The sequence below is a fragment of the Oryzias melastigma genome, linkage group LG9, assembly GCF_002922805.2.
Source record: "Oryzias melastigma strain HK-1 linkage group LG9, ASM292280v2, whole genome shotgun sequence".
NCBI lineage: Eukaryota > Metazoa > Chordata > Actinopteri > Beloniformes > Adrianichthyidae > Oryzias > Oryzias melastigma.
The window spans coordinates 11,487,007-11,496,461 of NC_050520.1; positions in this window are offsets into that span (position 1 = coordinate 11,487,007).

Consider the following 9,455-nt stretch of genomic DNA (forward strand, 5'->3'; position numbering starts at 1 on the left):
GGGTGATAGAAAAGTGTCTATCATGTCATTTCTCTTCTATCGTTTATATTGTTCATAACCAAATTTGATCAGCTACTATGTCAAATATTTCATTAAATAGTACGAACCTCGTCAGTGTGCACACAAAACAATTGGCAAAGAAATTTTTCTCAAAGAAACTCCATCTTGTGATTTTTTTAGCATAAAGCTGCTTTACGTTCTTTGATTCACACTTACAGGAGTTTTACGACAGGCTTTAGGTTAACACGAGTCCAGAACGATGGACGTGGAAGAGCTTGAAGCTGTTTCCTCGGAGTTGAAGCAGACAGATACAGCGATGCAGACGGACCAAGAAGAAGAACTTTCAGCTAAAGAGGGAACGTCTGTGATTTGGTTGCATTTTAGATTCAAGATGAGCAGAAGACAGTAATATGTAAACTATGCTAGGAGGCTATTCCTGCACCGATGCTAACACAACAAACCTTCTATCACTCAAGGAAAGTCCAGGAAAATGAACATATGAGATTACAAAAAATAAGAGAAACACCAAGCAGTGGAACGGGACTGAAACGAGTATCTGAGAACTCAGATTCTCACGATCTGATCCAGAAGATTCAAGTATGAATTTTGTGATGACCAAGATCTCTGAGTCACAATGTTTCTAAATACACTAGAGTTTAGTAAATTATCATGCAGTAAAATATTCATTGCTCTGAAATACAGAATAATGTTGGATTTTAATGTATCAACTAAAACAAAGCCGAATGAGCGGTCCTACTGTCACTGGAAGTAAACAAATCTTCAAAATAAAGTCTCAGTGAAGCTTCCTGTTTTCAAAGTAAAACTAGCGAGAGCTTTTTTTAATAACTGAAAATATACTTTATTGTTTTATATTGTGATATATATCGTTATTGTGACATAAAATATTTTATATTGTAATTTTTTTATATCGCCCAGCACTAATGTGAGTCATTTCTGCTTTGTAAAGCTGTTTTTTCTGTGTATTGCCTTTTTTCGCACACAGATGAGACTGCACGATAAAAGTTTGAGTCTGAGACTTCACTGGGTTTTACTTTCCAGTCTTGAACGCATTCCAAAGACGGCCCTGCTCACCGGCTCTGTTGGACACTTCACAGTGATTTTAAGCCAGTGGGATCATTTACTAAAAGGTAATCAGCTTGTTAATGATGCTCACTGCTTTGTGTCTGACGGGTTTGCCAAGCAGACAGCTCTTCAAAGTGGGTCTTGAGCTGCAGATGAAATGAACACTCAGCCAGTGGTGGAGCTGATAGCATCTGTTTTAGAGATTGAACATCTCAAAGAAAGGAGCCGTCTCTTCTGAGGAACTCTGGTGTTTGACTTATCTCATGTCTCTATTAAGTAGTATGATCCACAGATGCTGCAGTTCTGACAGTTGTTCAAATGCGACATCAGTCAGGAATATTATTGCTGCTACACAGCAAACACAAAGGGGATCCTCCTTTGATCCAGATGCTTGGAAAAGACAAAAGACAAGCAGACAAAACACTGTTCACACCTGACTGGACCTGGACTTCTTCCACCCTCTGACATCCTGTGTTTTCTAAATCCCCCAGCTAGCATGAAAAGAACACTTTATGTTCTGCTGTTACACAAAGGTGGCTGAGACAACTTGGCTTTGGGTTGTGTTTTCTGAATCTAACAACAAAGTCATTTGTCATCCTTTATATCACTTTGGTTATGTGCTGTTTGAACTCAACTTCAATTCTGTTTCTTTGAGAAGCTCTTCAGAAGTGTATGTTTGCTAGCATGGGACAAACCAAAGTTCTCAACCCCTGCTCTGCAGTGCTCATCGACATTGTCAAATATTGTAGGTTTGAATGCAGTATGTCTAAGAATCTCAAACACAAATTTAGGCTTTTAGATTTTTTTAAGGACTTTTCAAGACTTCAGAAAAATAAAAAGCAAACATGATGTAGATGATATGAGAAGGTAAGATCTGGACTTGAATAGGAATGCAAAGTCCCAGTACCAGTAAATGGTGAAGCAGTGAGGACGCAAAGCAAATCAGGAGAAGCATGCCAATGAGAGCATCTCTGAAGTGAGCCAGCACAGCCTGGCCTACCTTTCAGGCTAGGTACACACCAGGCATGTGTGGGGTGTTGAGCTTAATGTGAGTCTTCTAATGTGTTTTTAGCATAGGGTGTTCTCTAGGAGCGCAACAACGGCTTTTAGTAACAATTCAATTCATTTACATAGGCTCAATCTGAATTCTTCCTTCTCCTTCATTTATTCCTCCAAACGGAGAGTTATGAAAAAATAGTGTCTTATATTTCAGACGTCACTTTCATCAATGATGTCATCAATAACTCTACTTACATAAATGTAAACTTCTGTGGTTCAAAGCGCACCCATGTGAAGAAAAGAGCTTCTCAGTGCGACACGATTTACCCTTGCAGAGGACTGTATCCCTCCACTTGGAGGGTCGGATTTAAAAAATACATTTCCTGGACACGTCTAGTACTTAAACTGCCCCTTCAAATGGAGGGGAAGTGAGAAGGGAAGAATTCGGATTGGGCCATAGAGTTTTCAATGGAAGTGGTCACTTGAACGCATGTTTACCAACCTTGTTTTGAACGTAGCGTCAGACACTGCAAAAGCTTCTGATCCCATGAGATAATATGTCCATCAAATGAAATGTCAGGGAGTCACATGACATGATTTTTTTTTTTATTTTGCAATACAACCATGCTTGATTAAACTGTTTTTTTTTTTTTGTTATTGTGAGTAAAAAAACATGTAGATTTTATAAAATCATGAAATAATTCATGTAAATGTGTGGATTTCTATGAGTCCTTCTGTATCTTTGTATTTTCATTTCAAAGGTTTTTGTTTGAAGTAATATTGTTGTGATTATCGTGTCAGGGTTCAGTGGATCAGCTTCACTCTTTGAGTGGGGAGTGTTCATCTTTGTGCAAACTGCTTGCTCTCGCCTTTGTCAACTCCTGTCACTCAGAAGAACAGACTGCAATGTGAAGGGAGGGGGTGGGGGTGGGGGGGTTCTTTATTTAGAGAATGCAAAAGCAGCTGAGCAAACATCCTTTGTCAGATAACCAGGAAACGCCACAGTTCCAGAAGTCCATTTCCAAGAGTTAGACTGAGCAGCTCACAGGTGACGCTGAAGTGTTAAACAGTGCAGTTAGGATCATGAATGAAAGGTGAACAGGTGAGCAGGTGTGAGTCCTGCTTTTGGCTGGCGTGGTCGGAGACTGAGATGGATGAAAGAGTGAGGGAACTGTACATAGTTCCTCCTTTTTGAGAGTTTGATGAACTATTGATCAGATCTGAGAAAAAGACAGACTGAATCCTCTGGAATCAAAGCCTGGATTCCTGTAGAGAGTCTGTACCTCTGTTAGTGCGCTAGCCTCTTCTCCTCACACTCGTCATTTGATTGATTTTGATTGATTTTATTTTTCCAACATGCTAATAACAATTCAGGAAACAAACATAATTAAAAAATAAAACAAAGAAAAGAAAAACATCTTGAAAACATAACATAACAAAAGCATGAGAACATTTCAAACAAAATGTGGGCATGTTGGTAAAGGAGCGGGCAGAAGCTGAGCTTATTAAAGCCCGCCCCTTTTATTTTTCCTGTTGCTTTAACAACACATTTTTGTCAACATGTCATCAAAGAAAATAATAATGATAAATAAATCAACATTTTCATTATCACCACCATTCTTAGCTTTGCTTCACACTTTTAGACATACGTTATCCTTAAATTCCATACCCATTATACTGTGACCAAACCATTTTTTTGTAAAGTGTTTTGAAGATATGAATGTTTTGGCATTGCTTTCGTTAATCACCCAGACTGTTCCATAATTTTAACCCTGACACAGACACACAAAAACATTTTCTGGTAGTTCCTATTAATGGTAATTTAAACATTTCAAATGATCGAAAACAGTTTCCGGGTACCCTCCGGGAAACACCTCCTGTTTTCTCCAGAAGGTTTTGGAATAAGGTTTAAGTGAAAACTCTTCTTTCATGTCCTTTCAAAGAGCATTCCTGCTCCAACTGTGGGAGTGTTGGAACGGAAGAGGAACCCTATAGTGCGAATGGAGGGATTTGGCCCCACGCATGCACGTGTCCTCTGAGCCCCAGCCTCCACTTCGGCATCAGTTAATGTCGTTTCAGTCTTGAAACAGGTTTAAACTATAACATGAGCCTCTGCATTTTGATGTGGGAGGATTTTTAACAGATTTCATCCGTGTGTCGGTTTCCTTAAATGACAGTGGGCTGACAGGCTTAATGACCATGATTATTTACACAGAGGGTTTCCGTCTCTGCCTTCTTCTTTGATCTGTCATTTTAATGCTCTTGAACAGGAGATATCTGGCTATGTAGACTTCGCCCACAGACTTATGAAGAAAGATTTCGTACCATTTTTGACAGAAAAGTCTCTTATTATTTCCTTTCCATTGTAACTGTTCCACAGTGGCATGACTCCAGGTAAATGATTTTAAATGCAAACAAATGTTTGTTTAGGTCATGACAAGAAACCAGTAGGAGGTTAGATAGAGATGCGGGAGCTGCTCTAACTGTTCTAGAGAGAACATCAAGAATGCTGCCAGAAACTCTTGCTGTGCCAAACAAGTCCAAGAGGTGTTGGTTTACACGAGCTCAGACCACAGGGTTTGATCTGCCATGCTGATGGATGGCTGGATCTACAAACAAACTGCTTTCCTTTTAATGACTTTGGCTCATATTTGATCAGCTTTTTGATGTGAGGCTGCTCTGCAAACACAGCTCTGGGCGCCGTCCTCAGATCCGTGCTGCAAGGCGCTTTGTGTGCTTATCCGAGCTTTAAAGGTGACAGAACAGTTTGGGAAACTGAGCTGGAAAGTACAAATGACCAGGTGAAAATATGCTGCTGGTGAAGACTAGGCCTGGGTTGAAAAAAATCAATGAATCGATTTGAATCAATTTAAGCTTAATAGATCAATATTCGATTCACAAAAGAAATCAATCGATTTAGCACAGAAAGCTAAAGTCCGCTAGTTTGATGCTAACGTTCAATAGAGTTTCCCATAGGACGGCTAACGCTAACACTCGGAGGACCAAAGAAAATATATTGCTGACTAAATGAACATCTTTATTTACTCATAGGCATTAATTTTCCAAACTCTTTTAAGGAAATATTTTTTAAAGTTACTATTTGTGGTCTAAAACATTGTTTTTTTTTTCCCTTATACTGTTGTCTTCTTCTTGAATCAGGTGTACTTCTATAGTGCGATCTCCACCCAGTGTCCAAACTGAAACGTCCTCCAAGAGAAGCAGAACAATGTTTCCAATGTTAATGATCTGAACATTTTAGTTAGAACTTCTCCTTTAGAGAATCCATGTAACACTGGATGATATTAACAATCTCATTATTTCACTGATACATTTACAGTATGTGAACTGGATCAGATTCATATAAATATATTCAAATCATACAGTAGATTATTAATGTATTTCTAAACAAATGTGTATAAATGACAAAACTTAAAACTGAATTGAATTGAAGAATTGAAAGAATAAAAAAAAAAAAAAAATGGAAACGAATCGATTCAGACTCCAGTGAATCGAATTGAATTGTTTCTGGAAATTGTAACTGATACCCAGTCCCAGTGAAGACAACTTTTTTGGACAATTGTGACAATAAGCACAAAATGTTTTTTTGTGGCATGATCAGACTGAAAAAAAAAAAAAAAAAACGTAAATCCATGAGTCGCTAAAAATCTCATCTGTAGAGCGCAGCATGGGACTTGTATTTAGGGCTAGTTGTTTACTATAGGTTGTGTGGTCATCTTAAGATGCAGGATTTTCCTCTAATAATAGTTTCAGTTATGTCTATTTCAAAGAAATGTTAAATGTGTGCTCACACTGCTCTCAGAACAGCTGCATGCCACATAGTTCCAATAAAGCCACACTTCAACTTATGACCTTACAGGTATAAGCTAGAATCCTGTTTGCATTTCATGCCTTGGCATCTTTGTATTTTCATAATTCTCAACCTGTCAGGAGACCCTTGAACATCCAGGACTGTCAGCAAATCACCAGAACTATCCCCACATTCCGCACACTCATGCACAGGAACATGTTACCAGCGTTTCAGGTATGTGTGAGAAATCCCAAAAGGTAAGACAGCTGTTGTTCAGAGTTCAGCCAAATGGCAGAAAGCCTTCATAACCTCAGAGACAGGGACAATCAGGCCACCTGTTTGAAGTATGCAACCATTCCAAAGGACTGGGATTTCATTGTTGCAGTAAATGATCAGAGATAGACCTGAGACGCCTGAAATGTTTCAGTTTTGATTGATTTTAAAACCAAAAAATTAGCAGGAAGTAAAAAAAATAATTATTACCAAGAGAAGCATATGGTGGTTTGTTCCTCAAATCTAAGCCTTGGTGTCAGATTGTATGTAGGGGACTGGCACTTTAAAAAAAAAAGTTTTAGTTTGGAAAAAGGAGCTGCTAGGTAAGCAGCAACACACCTGTAAGGATAGTTGAAGAACAGTAACTCTGAGGAACAGAACTCTTGTGATTGGAAGACCTTCAAACCTGTAACATTTCAGCTACAGTAAATAAAGAAACAAATATAAACTAGAAAAGTTGCATTACCTGCGATAATGCATGTGTGAATGCATCTTTGCTGAATGTTGTCGCTGAATATGCTGCAAACATTTGCTGAAGATGCTGTAAGGACTTACTGTAATTGCTGAAGGAATTGCTGAAAGTAGCTTGACAAAGAATTAGCCTTAAAAACCGGAGAAAGTGTCAAATTAGCCTAAAAGATAAAATCATGCTAATATGTTAGCAAAACTCAAAGTTAGCTTAAAAAACGTAGTTAGTTATAATGTTCTCAACATGCTGAACGGTTTGATACCCATATTGCATAGGTTTGAAATTGCACAAAAAGTTGTAAGAATTTTGTGGAAAAAAACAGACAATTTGTGTAAATTTGTGAACACAACTGTGTAAAAGCTTAAAAATTGCTTAAATTTAACAATGTCTGGTAAAAGCATGAATTTCCTGAACATGCTGGATGTGTAAAATTGCATAAAATGCAGAATTTGCTTAAAATTTGCACAAATGTGTGTAAAATTGTGTAAAGTTGTGTTAAATTGTGTAATTTTGTGTAACTTGCATGAATTTTAACAATGCTGGAAGTACAAGCATGAATTTCTGGACATGCTGAATGTTTTAAATTGCTTGAATTGCATAAAGTGTGTAATTTGCAGGTATTTGTAAAAAAATCCTATTAGTTATAATGATCCTGAAAAAACGCACAAATTGTGTAACTACGCAAAAACTGTAAAGTGCACAACTACTAATAATACAAGCAGTAATGTCCTTAACCTGCTGAACGTTTTGATACCTAGATTGTGTAAATCACATAAAGTGTGCTTGAGTTTTTACGTGTCAAAAAACGTACGGAAGAAAACGTAAATAAAGAATCTCAATAGTGTGAATGCATTGAATGCATTCACACTATTACTCTTTTTGCAAGACTTTAAAATCACATAAGATTTGGGAAATACCAGATTGGAAACATCTGAGAAACATCTGGCATAATAAAGGAAATTGAAGTTTAAAACAGATTCTGATACAGCCCATCTTCTTGTAAATCTGCAGTTTCCAACAAGTGTGTTCATTATTAGATGTTATGACTTACTATTAACTGATTTCAGTGTTAATCCACAGAGCCGCTTAGACGATCAAAAACTGAGATGTACTAACCAGATTCAATCCTCAGAGAGGCTCTATGTTCTCTGATGGACACAGTGGCTAATGAGTGATCATCTGACGGGGGGATACATTCTTCAGGGCCTGCGATAGCAATGAAAATGGTGTTTTAGTTTTTTTTTAATATGATCTTGTCGCATTTTCTCATGATGGAGGATATTCATCAAACAAACATTCAAACTGTGTTTCTGAGTATTTGTTTATTTAAATCGTTGTGAATCAGGAGTAGATGAAAAAATGCAGTTAGAAAAAGCTTGATGTAGGTGCTACAACCAAGTTCCCTGCTCTACTTCATTCTGATCATCCACTTACAGACAGACAGATCCATGAACGTCTTTGTTTTTCTGGTCTGAGCTGGAATCTGGATCAAAACTGGACGGCTGGCCAGTCCTTTTGCTGCACCACTAATGTTAGGTTGGGGCTGTGAGGGGCTATAAGCTAGTGGAAGAGAGTGTAAACAGACATTATTGGAGGTCAGGGCAGACTCATGCAGTCCCAACAGTCCCGCCCACATTTCGGATGCTAAATTCTGATGAACTCCTATTTCTCTGCAGAAACTATGTCCAGGAAAACGACAGATTTTTATTTATTTTTGGCTAAAACTGCATAAAAGAGCTCTAGGAACACTTGTATAGTAGATCAAAAGATTATTAGAGTGGGACTTTAAAAAAACTGAGGGGAAACTGGTGCAGTATTTTTTCCTCCTACCTTTTTGAGTTTAGACCAACTTTTTGATTTTGTAGTCTGATTCTGCTGAGTGGTGACAGTGTTTGGACTGCAGAGCCTGCAGGTCAGGTGAATGGTGTGGGTTAGACACACTAGACTTCCCTCCTGTCAGTGCAGTATCTTCAGTGTGGGGCCCATCTTTTCTCTGCCCTTCACTCCTCTATATTTTTTCAGAACTGGGTTGTGGATCCACATTTTCTCAGACATAAAGATTTTGACGAGTGTACACAGGTGTTAATATCACCTGAGAGCTGCAGCATTGACTGACTATCCTTGTGGGAGGATGGAATGGAATGGAGGCATTTTGGGTGGATAAAACCCTGCAGAGCTGCTGCTACTCAGCAGGTGTTTTCGCTCAGACTCATTTTTGTATCAGCTTTGACTACAACTGCTCTTCACCAGATTCTGTCAAAATTTTTTTCTTTCCTTCTCCCATCTTCCTCCCTTTGCTTTTTTCCCATCTCGATTGGGAACAATAACACCCAGTGTGGTTGCTGCTAAGAGGGAGCAGATGCTGGAGCTGCTGCCCACTCAGTGCACTAAACCTCCCACCGCAGGATTCTGAAGCCCGTTCCTCCTCCTCCTCCTCTGCAGCCACAAAGAGCACAGAGCAGCGACAAGCGGCCAAATCTGGCCCGCACCTCCCGCCGCCTGCAGGGAAGGGTGGATAGGTTCACATACATTAGCCTGTAGTTTGTGTATCTGTGCAGAACTTTGTGCATTGCTGCTTCTACCCTTTAATAACCCAGCCGAGAAAAAAATCAGCAAAAATGTGCCTTTTTTCTTTTTGCCCTTGATGAGTAAATCAATGTTTTTGAAAATGTTGTCAAAGTGTTCACTAACATTTGGTTGGTCAGGCAGTTAACAGGCTAAAGTTGTGCAGTGACAGATATATATGGAGGAGTTCAACTCTTAAGAAGCAGAGCAGTTTTAGCTGGTTCATTGGGAGTTTGGGTCAGTTCTTGCACCGAGCAG